Genomic DNA, 17,246 nt, shown 5'->3' on the forward strand with positions numbered 1-17,246 from the left:
GGCCTGATTTGGATTTTAGCTTTTCCATTTGTTTGTTTCAGTCATACATAGGCCCAAATCATAAATATATGCAGTATATGGAGAATATCATCTAAAATGTTGCTTCACTACAGCTATTATATGTGATTCGGGACAGCTAATCCAACAATCTGATATAACTGCAGTCTTTCAGGGGTTGTATGAAAATTATTGGGGCAGGGAGGGGGGCTGAACTGTATGTTTCACTTTAGAAAAAAGCAAGGCTCTGTCTGAGTTGGTTCAGTTCATTTTATGATTAATAACTAAAAGTACATAAAGTTTTAAGTTGTGTCCCCATGTTTAAATTTTAATATTTTAATGGAACAATAATTTTCACAGTGCAAATCACACATTAGAAGTAGGAATGACAAATTATGGCAAACATACCAACTCTGAAGCTGCTGATAGGTTTAAGATACACAATCTTTGTTGCCTTATCATGAATTCCAAATAATAAATCAGCCAGAGGAAAAAAAAATATAAAACTCCCCCTTTTGTGACCAGCACTCCCCCACCTAATAGTTTTTATACAGTCCCTAAAGAGTTTTCAGACTTCTCCAGCTGTAATACCCAAAGAAGACCAACAGTCTGCAGCTTTTTTGAGTTGTGGAAGGAGCTTGTGGCGCCTCAGGACACAGGAGACACAAGCAGAGACAGTCAGGGCATGACGTGACCAGACTCCAGGACCGGATGCAAATTTCACATTAACATGGTGGGTGCCTCAGCCTTCTGAGCAGCCAGGACACCCACAGTCTCCACTTTTGTGCTCATGTGCAAACACATTTTTCCAAGTTTTCTAGGTGTGTTGCAGGCCTGGTTTGAATTAATCCCCCTACCCCATTATCATGCTTATTCATTTCTCATAGAAAATAAATGGAGAACTCTTTGCTTCATGAAATTTCATCTGGCATTTAACAGTTGTGGATTTGTGGATGTAATGAGGAATCTCTGGGTTATATGACTGTTTCAGCTGTGTTTAAATAACTGTCATTGGTGGACTCGGTATGCAGTATGTTAAAATGGCCTCTAAGGTGGCTGCACAAAGGAGAAAACATACCAAAGTTCTGTAATGACTATCTAGTTATGGGTAAATTAGGATTAAATATCCTTATAGAGGGCCTCTATATGTGACAATCTGGAATTAATTGCCCTCATGGGCCCTTTCAGTGGAAGAAAATAGGATTGTAAAGAACCCCCAGAAACGAGAAAACATGATGTGCCCTTAAATAGGATGTAATACAGTGTCCTATGATGCCGTTGTAATGGGGTGAGCTGGAGGTTTTGTATGGGTGCCCTTCTATAGTGAACAAATGGAAAAAGTGCAATTTAGGGTTCCCCAAAGTCTAACATATTGAAGTGCAGAATTCAGTCCCCCTTAAATGAAGTGCCTTTCCTTTGAAGAACACAAGATACTTTGCTCTATAAGATGCCTTTATGATGGAGTAAACTGGCCATTATGCTAGAAATGAATGTATCCTCTATGTAGGCTGACCATTAGGAAAATAAAGCACCCTTAAAAACATGTTGTAGTTATTGTAACTGACATTATTCCATTCATTTGATTTAGTACAGTACTACTCACTAGTTTGCTCAGTCATACTCCCTTTAGATTGTTTGGGTCAGTGCAGTCTAAGCTGTAACCTTCATCTTACAACAATTTGTGAGGTAGGTCACATAACAAGGCTTTTTTGCAATTGAAATGAGTGTATGGATTAAATATGATTAAGGATGCATTACTATTGTATGTAGACTGTATTTTTAAAGTTGGTTTTATGTTTAGGCCTGACCAAAGCTGTATAACATGCTAAACAATGTGCTAGATGGATAGTAGCTAGCTAGCTAGATATCTAAATACTTGGTACAAACTGGAAATCAATGTGGTGTAGTAAAACCTTAACCTCTTAACAATCACCGGGTCATCAGCAACCCACTTAAGCCAGTTGTAAGCAGCTTAGCATCACGCAATAATGAGTAAAAGCAATTGGCGCAATTTGGCTACTTGGAGACGTTTTGGAGAGGTTCAGGGACACCAGTGACACCACAAACTAAAAAAAACCCCTAAGGTTAGGCCTAGAGGTCTGAAATTTTATACAGGTGTGGTTGACAAGATGTAGAAGATATGTGGTGATTTGTATAGTTCTGGCATAAAGCATGTCCTAGTTATTGTTATTCATATGGGTGAAAATTCCAAAAAAAAAGGGTGGATACAAGGCTACAAGGTAGTCATTGGGGTATTCTTTATGCAAATGTGTTTACTACCCTTTAGCTTGGATTAACTTGCACTTGTAGAGAGGGAGATTAGCATTGGGTTACCCTATGACTACAGAATACCAAGAAGAGACAATACAAAGGGATCTACAAAATGCAGCTAGAGACAGCAAAGGAGGAGATGAGAAAGATAAAGGTACATTTGCATTATCCATTAGCAATTAGAAGGATGTCCAGTAGAACTTAAACCTCTGTCTAGGCATGTTAAAAAGTTTTAAAAATCTATCCTGTCATGAAATCTGGAAGAAAACCCTTTGAGTAACCCTGCTAACAGACAAACAAACATTAAGGAGTGAAAACAACTTCTTTGGTCAGGATAAAAACATACCCTACTAGTGCAGTTCTAGTGCTGTATTTCAGTGCCTTACCACCCCAAATAACAGGACAGGCATGACAAATGACAAGGCTGCCTAATCTGTCAAGGGTGTTTGCCAATTCCATGACACGCAGGAAGACAGTATTGTCACTGAACTTAAAGTGTTCCACTCTTCCTGTGCTCTCCCTATCAGCATTGTCCAAGCTACGCTTACATGCCTTAAAGAAAATGATGTGGACACAGTCTTCCCAAAGCTGAAAAAACTCCTCAAAATAAATGCTATATTGCAAGTGACAACTGCTTCAGTCGAGTGCTCATTCTCCAAATCGAAGCTGATCAAGACCCAGCTTAGAAACAGATGCTTTCAGATCTTCTGCTGTTGTCCATTGAGAGGGACGTCCCAACTGACCATACAAGGTCATTAACACTCACAAACTCATGGCCAAATGAATTCTCCTTTTATTTCACCAATCTTGTTTCTCACTTCCCTGAAAAGACTGCCCAAAACAGCAAATTCTAAAAATGTATCAGGTGCCCTTTATATTTTTTCACCCCTGCTCCTCAGACAGTCTGAGTCCACCACTGATAATGGTCTATTGTATAATAAAGGGGAAGAGACAAGAGTAACTAGTACTCTTTCTATATATATATATATTTAGTGAATGTAGCCTGAACAATCAAGAAAAAACAACTGACATTTAAGAAAAGGGAACAACCACAGAGGGAAAGAAAATGTGTAGGTGTAGTATGACTGCATGGAAAATACACTCACTCATATACAAAGCAAATGATCTAAAATGTCAATCACTTTAACACACACCAAACAAAGAACAATATATTAAAGTACAATGTATAAATCTACTGTTTATAAGAAATGAATACCATCTCTGTTGTTTCTGTGCTGTACTGTACTCATGTTCTAGCCCCTCTGTTAACAGCTGAAAAAATGCTGTATCCAATTTTTCCTCTTGCCACGTCATCAAATGTTTGATGAATGAATGTAATCTTTGCACGACTGGTGTTCAGACGTGCAACTTAACCTGAAAATCAATTAGCTGTGTCAGCACCATGTCAGAACAGGAACCAGGACTGATTCTGTGTAAAACACTCCAGTAAAAATGTACAGAAATCTGATGTGTGAACAAATGCAGTAAAATAACTGTGGAGAGCTCTCAACATTTTTAGGTTTCTTGTAGAGCACACAAGCGTAAAGCAATTCAGGAAGTGATCCAAAACTAACCCTTACAAGTCCTTCCATTTTACTGATTTTACTAAGATGTCACCTTGGTGTACGGCCAAGAAACACAAGCAAATTCAGACTGCATGAATTCTACATCGTTGCTGCAGTGACAGTCAAATACCATCACCAACCACAAAAAGCAAAAAATACACAGCAGGGAGGGGGGCTGAATTGTATGTTTCACTTTAGCAAAAAGCAAGGCCCTCCCCGCGTTGGTACAGTCCATTTTATGATTAATAACTAAAGGTACATATAGAATTCAAGATGTGTCCCCATGTTTAAATTTTAATATTTTAATAGAACAATAATTTTCACAGAGCTGCCAAATCACACATTAGAAGTGGAAATGAAAATTATGGCAAACATACCAACTCTGAAGCTGCTGATAGGTTTAAGCTGCACAATCTTTGTTGCCTTATCATGAATTCCAAATAATAAATCAGCCAGAAGAAAAAAATATATATAACCGTCCCCCTTTTCTGACCAGCACTCCCCCACCTAATAGTTTTTGTACAGTCCCTAAAGAGTTTTCAGACTTCTCCAGCTGTAATACCCAAAGAAGACCAACAGTCTGCAGCTTTTTTGAGTTGTGGAAGGAGCTTGTGGCGCCTCAGGACACAGGAGACACAAGCAGAGACAGTCAGGGCATGACGTGACCAGACTCCAGGACCGGATGCAAATCTGACATTAAAATGGTGGGTACCTCAGCCATCTGAGCAGCCAGGACACCCACAGTCTCCACTTTTGTACTCATGTGCAAACACATTTTTCCAAGTTTTCTAGGTGTGTTGCAGGCCTGGTTTGAATTAATCCCCCTACCCTATTATCATGCTTATTCATTTCTCATAGAAAATAAATGGAGGAGAACTCACTGCCTCATGAAATTTCATCTGGCATTTAACAGTTGTGGATTTGTGGATGTAATGAGGAATCTCTGGGTTATATGACTGTTTCAGCTTTGTTTAGATAACTGTCTATTGTATAGTAGAGGGGAAAGTAATCATTCAAATGCTGTTGAAACAAGAGTAATTAGTACTCTCTAGATATATTCTGTATATATTATCAGTGACTGTGGCCTGAATGTCCAGAGAGAAAAACAGGAACAATTGAAATTTAATAAAAGAGAGAAACAACCACAGAAGGAAAGAAACTGTGTAGGTGTAGTATGACTACATGGAAAATACAACCATGCATATAAAAGGCAAATGATCTAAAATCTCACTCACTTTAATACACACCAAACAAACAACAACATAACAACTACAGTGTATAAATGTATATATAAATGTAAATGTACATGTTCTAGCCTCTCTGTTAACAGGTGAAAAGATGCTGTATCCAATTTTTCCTCTTGCCACATCATCATATGTGTGATGAATGAATGTAATCTTTGCACAACTGGTGTTCAGACATGCACCTTAACTTGTGTCAGCACCATGTCAGAACAGAAACTAGGACCTATTCTGTGTAAAACACTTCAGTAAAAATGTACAGAAATCTGATGTGTGAACAAATGCAGTAAAATAACTGTGGAAAGCTCTCAACATTTTAATGTTTCTTGTAGAGCACACAAGCGTAAAGTGATTCAGGAAGCGATCCAAGACTTAGCCTTACAAGTCCTTCAATTTTACTGATTTTACTAAGATGTCACCTCAGTGTATGGCCAAGAAACACAAGCAAATTCAAACTGCATGAATTCTACATCAGTGCTGCAGTGACAGTCAGATACCATCACCAACCACAGAAAGAAAAAACACACAGCAGTGCAACCTGATAGGACAAAATCTAGTACCATAAATTGTTATTTTCCACTATCCTGCCGTGTCATGCGGTTTGGATAGAGCAATATGTAGGCCAGTGGTAATTATGTATATTAAGATGTGTGTGCGTGTGTGTGTGTGTTTTTCAATCAAGAATGTAACTGCCCCCTTTTCTGCCACAACCAAGTGATTTATATGGTGGAATAACTGAAGTCATCACTGTCTGGTTCATTGAAGAGGATGTCAGAATGATTTAATTAACACTTGAGCCATGTTATGAGACCACAATAATAAACTTCATGGCACTTTTATAAAAGTGTCACACAATGATAACGCCATGTAACAAATTATTACTTGTTTTTTGTTCCTTGGTAGTAAGCATTATTTCCTAATTGCTTATACCTAAAAAAAGTATAGAAAATAGCAATTATTCCTTTCAGATTTTGCTTTTATGACCAGGACAGTGATATTTTGAAATCCACATATTTCCAATGGGAAAACGGACGAATTTGCACATTCTCATCCACACAAAGTCAGAAAAAACAACATATGAGTCACTGGATACGATGATGGGAGACTAAATTTGGGGGCTGATTCATGAAAGTGATTTATAGTATAATTGTAAATCTTTAGAATAGTCTAAATCTTATTTAATATTTTGTTGTTTTTTCTGATTTTATGTGAATGAAAATGTACAAATTTGCCTGTTTTCAAAATATCATTGTCCAGGTCACAAAAGCAAGTTTTGAAGGGAATAATAGCCATATTCTATACTTTTTAGGCAAAAGCAATTAGCAAACAGCACAAACATACAAGAAAGAAAAAAGTATGAGAAAAACTAAACAGAGGGTTTTTTGTTTATTGGTGGACTGTTTGTGTCCTATCTGACTGGAGGTCACATTTTACATTGCTCATTGTAATTTTACTAATTAGTACATTAGACTTGATGTTTATGCATTTTTTCATGTCTAAAAATTTGGAAAAGAACAGATAACAGAGCTAAAAAGACAAACTTTTGGTGCAACTCTGTGGTCTCATTTTGTCATACTTTTGTTACTTTTTCATGGTTATGCAATTGGAAGCACTCACCAATTTGAAATAAACAATATGGCGAGTTCAAAAGGTGAGTCAAAGCTCCAGCATCTGAGACATGAGCTACTTTGCTCTCTCAAGCTGCACGTTCAAAAAACCAAACCGCAAAGACAAACACTAAGCAATTATGGATGCTATGAAAGTAATAATTTGAATTTTGTAATTTCTTACATTGAAGGTTGCTGTTTTGCAGCCAACTCAGTTTCAGCTGAAGCTTTCCACCAGCATGCAAATGCACCATACTGGAATTCTTTCCATGCTTGCATCTGTATTACCATTCAATGATAATGTGACTTTTTCAAAAAGAAAACCAGACATGATGTTTACTGTGATGGATTGCTTTTCTTGAGCATGTTTCAGTTCTCTGCAAGTTGTGTTTTAAACCACGCCGAAATTAGTGGCTTCCTGGAAATGATGAAAAAAGGGATTCAAGTATCTAAAACTTAATGACATACTTTGGAAAATGATAGGTAGTAATGTTGAGTATATCTTGTTTGTCGTAAATCAGCTAAAACATGCAAAAAAAAACACCAATGTGGTCCTTTCATTCTTTAATGAATACAGTCAGTTTTTCATTCACTTTCTTAGACATTCTGAGGACCTTAAGCCTGCAACCTCCATATCAGACACTCATTTCTCTGACCTCTAAGCGACCGCAAACTCATTTTTTCCCTTCGCTATGGGAAAATCTGCTTTTGATAGAGCTCATATCAGCGTCTAATACCCTGTAGGCCACCAGGAGATTCACCTAAGCTACAGTCCGGTACAGTAGAAGCTCTGCTGATTAGAATGGAGCTGCCAGGAAGCCTCCTGATTGGCTGGATTGGAAATGAGGAGATGTTACTTTGGCTGTGGGGGATTGAATCAGTGTCTCAGGGTTTGGCTGGCACACTTGGCCAGCTTTGCAGGGGTTTCAGGGGCCAACGTAAATCTCAGATGTAGAGTCAGTGTCTTGCTTCTGGCAGGTGAAGACTCTGTCTGGTCAGTGTGTTGATCCTGCTGTTAATTGGTTTTCTGTCTGTGTTAATAAACATGTCTAACCTAGCTGTCTGTGCATGTGTCCCTGTGTATCTGTAAGGTATACATCCTGTACTAACTCCATCTGCCACTGTCCCACTGTCCTGTGACACACAAAGTGTTAGGTGGCACTTGATGTGTGTCACTCAAGCCCCCAGGAAGAGCGCCGGGCTTTGAAGCCAATTTGACATAGCGGCCAAACCGTGTAATGACAACGTCACGTGATGCACACCGGCCCAAAAAGACTTTTTCCCATAGACTTACATTGTGAAAGAGAAGTCTGTAAATCAGCGGATACATTTTTTTGAGCGTCACAACCCCCGTGAAATGATTTGTCTTACTATCAGAAGTAAATCCATTCGGTCAGATCACATTTCAAAAGCCTAGAAGAGCCGCATGATTGAATTGTTTTATCCCCATTCAAGTTAGCTGGAGGGCTAAACCGGAAGTAGCCGACTCGGCTGGGGATTGTCACTTCTGCGCTTGCTCTATGGGCCACACAGATGCGGAAGATCTGGGTACTTTCATACCCAGAAGTCGATTCTTTTTTGCTTCATGCACCACTGAGCAACTTTCATAGGAATGAACAGGGCTGCGCCTCCGACGCTGTATCCAGTTCTCTTTATACATCCATGGTGTCACTGCACTTTTCTTTGTAGCTTCTTTGAACTTCTGTTTCTTTGAAATAAAATCTGAAATGTAAAAGGTGAAGCAAAAACAATCTTCTAGCTGTGTTCCTTTGCAGAGGCCAGCACCTTTGAAGGCTGTGATCTATGAACATACATCCTTTAGAGAACTGGATTGGGTTACACCAGCTATTTGTATTTTCACTAAGTTTGTGTGTAGTCCTATGTACATTGGTTGCTAGGAAAAATGATCAGTGCCATTCAATCAAAAGCGATCAACTATGTAAACTGGAGGTCCCTGTAGCATCTCAATCTGTAACAAAATAACAATGTTAGGCGGACAAGTGATATTAATCTTAAATACCAACCATTTAATAATACATTTAGGCTTAAGCCTTTGTTTAATTTACATGGAGAATTACAAGTTTCAAATTAAGTAGTGATCTTGGTTTAGAGTGATTGGGAAATATGCGACTACTCAGCCTAGCCGACCTCATTTGGTTTTATGTCACCGGTATAACCATTAGTAATCTGAGCTATACTGTGTTATTTTTATGAAATTTAATGTAATCTTTTGATTACATTAAATTTCATTTAATCAAGCATTTCGATTAAGTGTCAGGTCAGATTTGTTGGTTAGCTAGCTAGTTAAATTAGCTACAGAACCTAGCTATGTACTTAGTTAACGTAGAAAATTGTAACAACCTTTCTAAGTAAAAACTAGTTTGTGCGGTGCAACCAGTTTAAGTTTAGAGATGCATTAATCTCCACTTAGGCTGGAGATATACTTGCTTTTTAACCACGCATTTGTATAGACAACTGGCCGCTTCGTGAACATAATTGTTTGCATACTTGTGTAAGTACTTTACGTGTTACTGGAAGATTCCACTAGAGGGCACACTAGAGAACTAAGGATATAAGTAGAACTTTCAGAGTTGCATCATGTAAAATCCACCAAAAAACCCAAAGAAGAAGAAGAAGCATGATGTAAAAAGTAAACATAGTGACACACATAGAGGTTACTACTTTATCAAATCAAGCATATTTGTCACTGTGCAGCAGCAATGACACATCGTATAGATGCTGGTAATTGCAGACTTATTATTAAGTCTATTAACTTGTCTTCAAAACTTTCCACCATTGCTGTCGCTGCTGATGTGCCTACTGACCCCTGACCCTGTCACATCCCCATCCTGCCCCTACACTGCCCCTATCTATTTGTGTGTGTTGCATCTTGCAAACTCATAGAGTAAGTTTTTGAGGACGTGCACAACCAACCAAACAGACACAGGATATGTGAGGCAGCCATCATGCGCACGTGAACACTTAGTTAAAAGAAAGTATATCTCCAGCCTTAGTAAACACTTATGTCACTACTAGGTTTTGCTTGCTTGAGTAATTGCAATCAGCTGCTGCTAGAAGAATAGGAGACTAAACCAGCAAATTTTGGCATAGAGGCTTTGAGATTAGTTTATGAGATTGGATTGACCTTGTTGAACTGGTACAACATATTCAAGTTTTAAAATGTAGACTTAAAACGAGGCGGTGTGTCAATCTGTTATGGTGCGTTGTATTTCATCTTAAAATCAGACTCAAACAGGATTGAAAGAATTTAAGTGTCAAAACAGGAAGAATTAGCTGTTACTGCATTCTGGGGCTGTGCTAGTATGTGATGCAGCCTTTGTGAAAGGGGATTTATTTTATTTTGTAAATTGATTCTACAGCTACCTGGTTGAGAGATGGCGTCTCTTTTCAGGAACTATAACTGATTGAATTCATTTGCTGCTTGTGTTCCAAGCTTGTTCTTTGTCAACAACTTGCCAACCCTCAGACCTTTAACCTTTTATACAACCACCACATACACCTTTCTGCAGTGCTAAGCCTTGGAAACCTGCCTCGTCTTGTAACACCTTCCATTGGCTCTGCTCCCACTGGGCGCTCTGACGTTGCCTGTCAGGCCATGGTGTGACCAGGTTCATAATTGTAGTTTACAGTAGAAGGTATTAGGTGACTCACACACACACCATAGTATTAGGTGAGCTTTAGGTGTGCGCCAGGTGAGCGTTAGGTAAGTGGATGAGAGTCCGGTGAGAGCATGAGTCCAGGGATTAGCTTTAAAGCCACCATAACTAGCCCTACGAGCCCACGTACTTACGCAAACACACACACACACACACACACACACACACACACACACACATACCAGCCACCCAGCTCTGGGCTGAGAGGATTTTACTTCTTCATCTATTCTGGTTGGACTCCTCTGTTATTCTGGACAAAAGTCTGCTTTGCATAACAATCCCCTGTATTTATCCCACAGAGAGCACACACACTCTTCTCATAAACATCCCAATGACTCATGTATGACCTCCAGTTCCTGTAAATCAGCGCAGCAGATTACTGTAGGTTCACTAACATCAAGTACGTGTTAAACTGAAAGGGATAAGCATTAGAAATAATGGTGAGTTTTGTTCCAAAGTAAGCCAAATATGTTCTCCCAGTGAAAACACACAAGTGAGATATATCACAAAATGTTTCAAATCATAACTGTTTAGTGCTGCTATGAAACAAAACATATTTGCAAATGAAAGGTCTTCCAAACAAAGTAATCCATCCCTAATTCATCTTCTTCTGTAACAACAGAATCAAGCTATCGCGAGGGAAAAACAAAATTTAAATCTAGATTTGTATCAAAATATTTACTTTGAAGAAAAATTTGGATGAGGGAAAAACAGCAAATATTTCCCAAAGTGATAAAAGATGGAAAAACACACAGTGACGGGAAACAATGGGGGAATGCAGGCAATCAGTACATATTAGAGCTGTGTTTTTGAACTTGAACAGGACACCATTACATAAATGGAAGTGAGAGCATTTTACCACTCAGAAATCATATGTTCAGCGCAGTGGATCCTTTGTATTGTTCTTTTGGTGCTATTGTGGGATTTTGGATAGTAGGAAATTCCACTACTACCACTGGGAAAAATATAATTCAGTTTATAGCTCCACATTGGAAACAGTCAATGTTTCTTTCTTTTTTCCGTGCCACAGCTATCTATTGAATATCTATGAATATTACACAGCACTACCACCATTTTACAAGCCATCAAAATGCAGTTATGTGGTAAACTGTCCAAGATGGTCCAGACCTCTCATCTGCAAGCCAATGGGAAGAGCATTCATTCCCCAGATATTGTAAAAGGTGTGTAGCCTTTAAAAAAAAAAAGCATTCAGAATTTTTCTGCTCAGCACTTTAAGGAGCGTTAAATTTAATGTTATTGTCAAATAACAAAACATAGCAACATATTTTCTCTTGTATAGAGTGTCTGTGAAAGAAATACTATGCTAAATTAACTAGACAAATACATAGCTAACCTGGTTTATGTGCAGTTGATGTTAGCCTGTTGGAGAAGCTAACATGTTCAGGACTATAAAACCATGTGTCACAGATAATGTATCTAATATATCTTCTGGAATTAAACTGAGAACATAACCTCTTTCGTGTTGTCAATGTCAGTGTTTGATTTTAGGGAATTACGTGCGCCAAACTCATGTTAGCGTCAATACTTACATATAAAATACAAAGATCTCAAAAATTATTTTCCAGTATTTTTAACTTCTTCCGGCTCAGGATGAGAAGGTAATGATATTGTAACTTTAGTGAAAAACACAATATCACAGTATACAAAAATAGATTATTTAACAGCACATTAGCTGACTAATAATGTTAGCATTAGTTGGATCCTTTTACACCTTGCTAATGTTGAAATGCACATCTTCATGAAACACTGAAGATAAAGTTATAGCCCAGTAGAACTCAAATTTATGGGTTACTTACAGATGGGATATTATTTCACTTTCACCTCACCTATTTGATTTGATACTTTTATGGCTGAACACCCGAACTAGCAAGCAGTCCTATTCACCATTAGCTTTAGCGTTAGCTTTTGTGCACTAAAGCTAATGGTCAGTAGTAGTATTGTAATTACAGCCTATAGGTTGGGATTTTCCAGGTTTGAAGTGAACATAGTGATTAGTGGGGGTGATTTGCTGGTGAGTCCAGCTTTCTCTGGATGTTTTTTAATTCACTCTCATTTTTGATTCACCACTTCCTGTGGGGCAGACTTTCCACCACACTGACAACAGAATTTCTCTTTGACCAATGTATGGCGGGGTTGTAGCTTTACTTTGTGATTCAGTGTGACAAGCTAGGTTTGTTTTGGGGTTTTTTGGGGAGATTTTTTTTCTTCTACAGTTTGTCATCACAAGCTTGTTTGGCCTGTTCCAGAGGAGGTTAGAAAAATCTCTGTTTAACTAACCAGCAATACGCCCCAAAACAAAAGCATTTAACGCAACAAACTGAGAAAACATGAGGAATTGAATGATATACTGCACATACAGACTTTGCCAGTTGGTGTGTGTGAGCATTGCACTGTGAAGTCATGTCATATAATTTCAAGTAATGACTTTGCAGTTCATTGGGGAGGATAAGTGTAAAAGTTTATAGTGGCCACTTGAGTGGCTTTATACAGAAAAGAGGCAGAGGGAAAATAAATTAGACACATGCACACATATTACATTGTGGAAGTATTAACTGAGATCCAAAGAGGAATAACAATCCAAGCCGGGGACAATGCAATGTTATGACCCCTTAGACATCAGCCTCTGTCCAAACTCTCCATAACTGTGGCGGCAGGGTCATCCTGGGTCTGTCAGTGGGGGAACAGAGTTTAGAATAGGCTGACTGGGCAAGTGACCACAAACACAGCGCTCCCTGTGAAATTCCACCGTCAATAGGGGCTTTTTTCCCGGCCTGGTGCACCACATCCCTCCAGAGATCCTGTGCTAACTGTATTTGCAGAGACTGAGAGAGGGGAAAGAGACGGAGTTGCACTGCACGAAAAGTCGCCTCTCCATATGCAGATAGGGTATTAAAAATATGCAGAAGGAAAGGAATCATGCCACACAGACAAGATGTGACACATTTATACTGTTATATTGAGGAGGCAATTGATAATTATCATGAACACCAAAGTTCAGCAGCCAAATAAAAGAGCGCCTACAGAAATTCAGTAGAGGCTTCATCGACAGAAAATTCTACAATGTGACCTTTTCAGTACCTTCCCACCTACGCTGTTTGATTGAGAAGTGGCTGCTGGGAAATGAAGTGCAGAAACATTGCTAAGCATTGTTAAATTCTGTAATGGCTGTGTACACACATAGCCAACAGATGAACACTTCCAAACAAATTATATGCCCATAAAGCCATCTTTGATTGGAATTTAGTCCACAGGCATTTTGGGAAATGTAGGAATTTACTAAATGGATATACAAAAGGTTTAGCAGTATGCACACATACCAAAAAAAGTATTAAAACTTTTTAAGAGAAAGTTCCTCAGCTCTCTTTCCATATCTTCAACCTCCCAGGTTTGGAAATACTTCTTTCAAGGAAAACATATACTGTAAATCTGAATGTTTGCGGCAAAACCAAACAAAGCGGTGTGTGTTCCATCTCCTGGTGGTTGTTAGTCCTGCCACTGCACAGGAATCCTGGGTTCACTCAAGTATTTGTGCAAGAGAAGAGCACCATCTTGTGGTTGACTTGCTGCAGCATGAAGTGGGATCCGATTTTTGCCATTTTAAGGGCTAATTTTAAAAAATATTTTCAGCCTTTATTCATTCAAAAAGAGGAAAAAGAGAAAGTATAACAAGACTTTAACTGTAATTTGATTTTATTCAAGAGTTTAAAAACATGATTGAAAATTAAATCAGCATACAAATGAATTTATGAGTGTAAATTAATTTGTGGTTGTTATTCATTGTCAAGAAATCTTGATTTTTCTTCTTGACTAATACAGAATTGTTTACACATCCAAAGGGACAATTTAAAAAAAAACATAATTGAGATCATTTTTTTCTTTGAGTGGGTCGGTCATGGCTGTTTCTTTGTAAAACCAATGAGAAAGCTTTACTCAACTGCAATGCCCTCTGGGAATGTAAGTCCTTAAAAAGAGGCTAGTGATGTATGGAGTGGTATTGGTTGTCATGTAAGTGTAAAATAAATATTCCCGGCCTATTATGGCTTTTATTCCCATCTTAATAAACAACTTCATATGCATTTAAATTCCGTTAATTGTGTACCATGAACATACTGATGACACATGCAGACAACCTGTTACATACTGGTAAGTCTTACATGTATACAAATGTATAGAAATATGCATACATTCTAATGAAAGAAAGACAATAGATGTCTGATTTTATATCAATGTCCATTTGCACTGCTCCTGACTGTGAAAAACCATTAAAAATGTGATGGATTGTGGGTGTCGAATGAATAAAGAAAGAGCCCGATGCTCCTTGTGGATCAAGATGTCAATCTTAGATGCAGGCTACGACAGAGTCAGTGAGCCTTCACCTTAAAAAAAAGGAAGTCATGGCTGAGGTGAAGTGGTTGGAGCGACGTTAGAGGGAAATTCACAGTTTTAAGCGAACTGAACAATCTGAAACATTGTCTGTGATATGATGTGTCTGAGCTTACAAGTCTGACATATGAATAAGCGAGGCAAGTAGCAACAGAAAAATGGATCAATTCTTGAACCTTCTGCTGTGGTTTCCTCGTTTTTCATTTCACATGAAACAGGAAGATAAACAGCAGATGGGGACCTACGGGATCTGCATCTGATGATGAGTCAGACGCTGAATCTGGTTTGTTAAAGGGAATCTGACTAGCACTGTAACCTTGAGGCTTTGTCTGGCTTTTTGCCTCCTCAACTTAAGGCCACAGAGTTGGACCGCTACACAGCAGAAGCGAACATAGAGGTCATTGTTCTAAATTAAGGGTGGAGAAAAGCGTTTATTCCACTCTGCATTAGAAACAAATGAGTGGACTTCAAGGATGTATTTTGAAGTGGATTACTAAAAGGCCCTCACAGGTGTTTCCACTTGGCCTGATTAGGGGTCTTCTCAGGACTGTGTGAGTGTGTACAGGCTGTGTTTAACTGACATCTCCATCACTCTACTGGTAGTTCTGTTGCACCTGTTGAGGCAGGTCTGTTTACACCAGGATTTTCTATCAAATTTAGGTCATCTGAATAATTTAAAAGTTAAGATTTGTGGGAATATGTGAAGGCACTACATAGAGCATAAATGGCAGATAGTAAGTACATAAAGCACACTATGAAGTAAATAATGAGTGATTTTTTTTGACACATGCCAACATTCTACACATAGTGCTGCATTCACATCATATGGGATGTGTCAATGACTTGCAAGCGTCGTAATTAGACGTCGCAAACGCAACTTTCAAATCGGAAACTCATAATTATGAAAACTCGTATATGACATGGCTGCGGCATTGATTACCTCATCATAGCTCCACTCAGCTTGAACCTGACTGGAGGTCTAATCAGCCAGAATAATTGAGAACACCTGTGTGCTGGGCCTTGGAGAACTGAGGAAACATAAATTTTAGGTTCCATCTGGCAACTTCTTCAAACATTATTTGGGTCACATGATAAATCTTTGCTACATTTTCTTAAACTGACTTGTCATGGTGGGTTTAGAAAACACAAAAGAAAAAATGTTACTTTGTCCCAAAATTTGTTTGATTTTCCTTCTACCCATATATGCAATACATTTTTTTTCTCCCAAAATGAAAGAAACAATCTTTTGTACATTACATATTCATTGTTTAAGGGGATGTTACACATTTACAGGGAAAAGGTGAATAATAGCACTCAACTGCTGAGTGAGGAAGGCATATATCAGTATCCATTGTGTTGGCTGTTTCCTGCTTATTTCAAGTTTAGCTGTGTATTGTTATGCCCTCCTTAGCTCTGCTTGTGACATCACATGGGGTGACACTTCCTAGTGAACTGCTAGTAGGGAGGGATTGATTTTGGTAATTTCTACAATACATGATGGGGGTAAATCTGGATTTCCCTGAAGGTTGCAACCTGAGGGACACCTAAAAGCTCCATAACATTTGAATAAGATGCATGTTAATTTGACATGGTTCAACGGCCACTGCTCAGCCTATACTTCTTAAATTGTTGAGGAAAAAAAAAGAAATAGGAGAAACTCAGGACAAGCACAGGGACAAACACCCACCCTTGTCTCACTTCAGCGAGAATGGTGCAACGGGAGACGTTATCGATAAAGTTGTCAACAGAGCTTTTCCTCACCCTGAGGCTCAATGACACCCTAACCTTCACAGCTAAGACGAAGCAGGGCAGAATGCTAAATGGACACTGGGAAAGAAAAGTTGTGTAGGCATTTTTTTTAATGTTCTGATATTTTACTCTGTGAAAGATGAACGCCCATCTGAACGGTCAAGGCGTTAGCTTGGAATACATTTCAAAGTGACAAACGTGAACATTTGAAACAGTTGATAGAGGCATCAGATTGTAGCAGGCTTGTACCTGTACTCTGACATTAACTTTAATACTTATAGCTGGTGCTCTATGAAATCTATAGTCAGAAACAAAAATGATATGAGGTCTATGTCTATTGTATTGCACATACAGAGAAAAATGCTTATTCAAGTTTGCATACAATGATTAAGAAATATCCCCAAAAGAACCACTGGTAAAGAGAAAGCAAAAAAGGCCTGAAAGTCAACGAAAAAAAAAAAAAAAGAGATTGTGATGAGCTTCGAGGCTGAAACTGGATAGAAAAGCTACAAGATAATGAAACACTCTCTCTCTCTTTTAAAATAAAACATGTTCATGATGTGGTGAGGTGTGGCTCAGTTAGGTTTCAAACTGATGGCTCAATTTTATTCCCTCCGTGATTACACTGCTCGAGAGGTGTGTGACGAGAGCGGTGAATGACAACAATGCAGCGATTTCTGCGTGATCCACTGGAGCTAGAGATCAAATGTGGCCAGGTTGATTTTGTTTTGAAAA

This window comes from Thunnus albacares, chromosome 20 (assembly GCF_914725855.1).
Source record: "Thunnus albacares chromosome 20, fThuAlb1.1, whole genome shotgun sequence".
NCBI classification, from domain to species: domain Eukaryota; kingdom Metazoa; phylum Chordata; class Actinopteri; order Scombriformes; family Scombridae; genus Thunnus; species Thunnus albacares.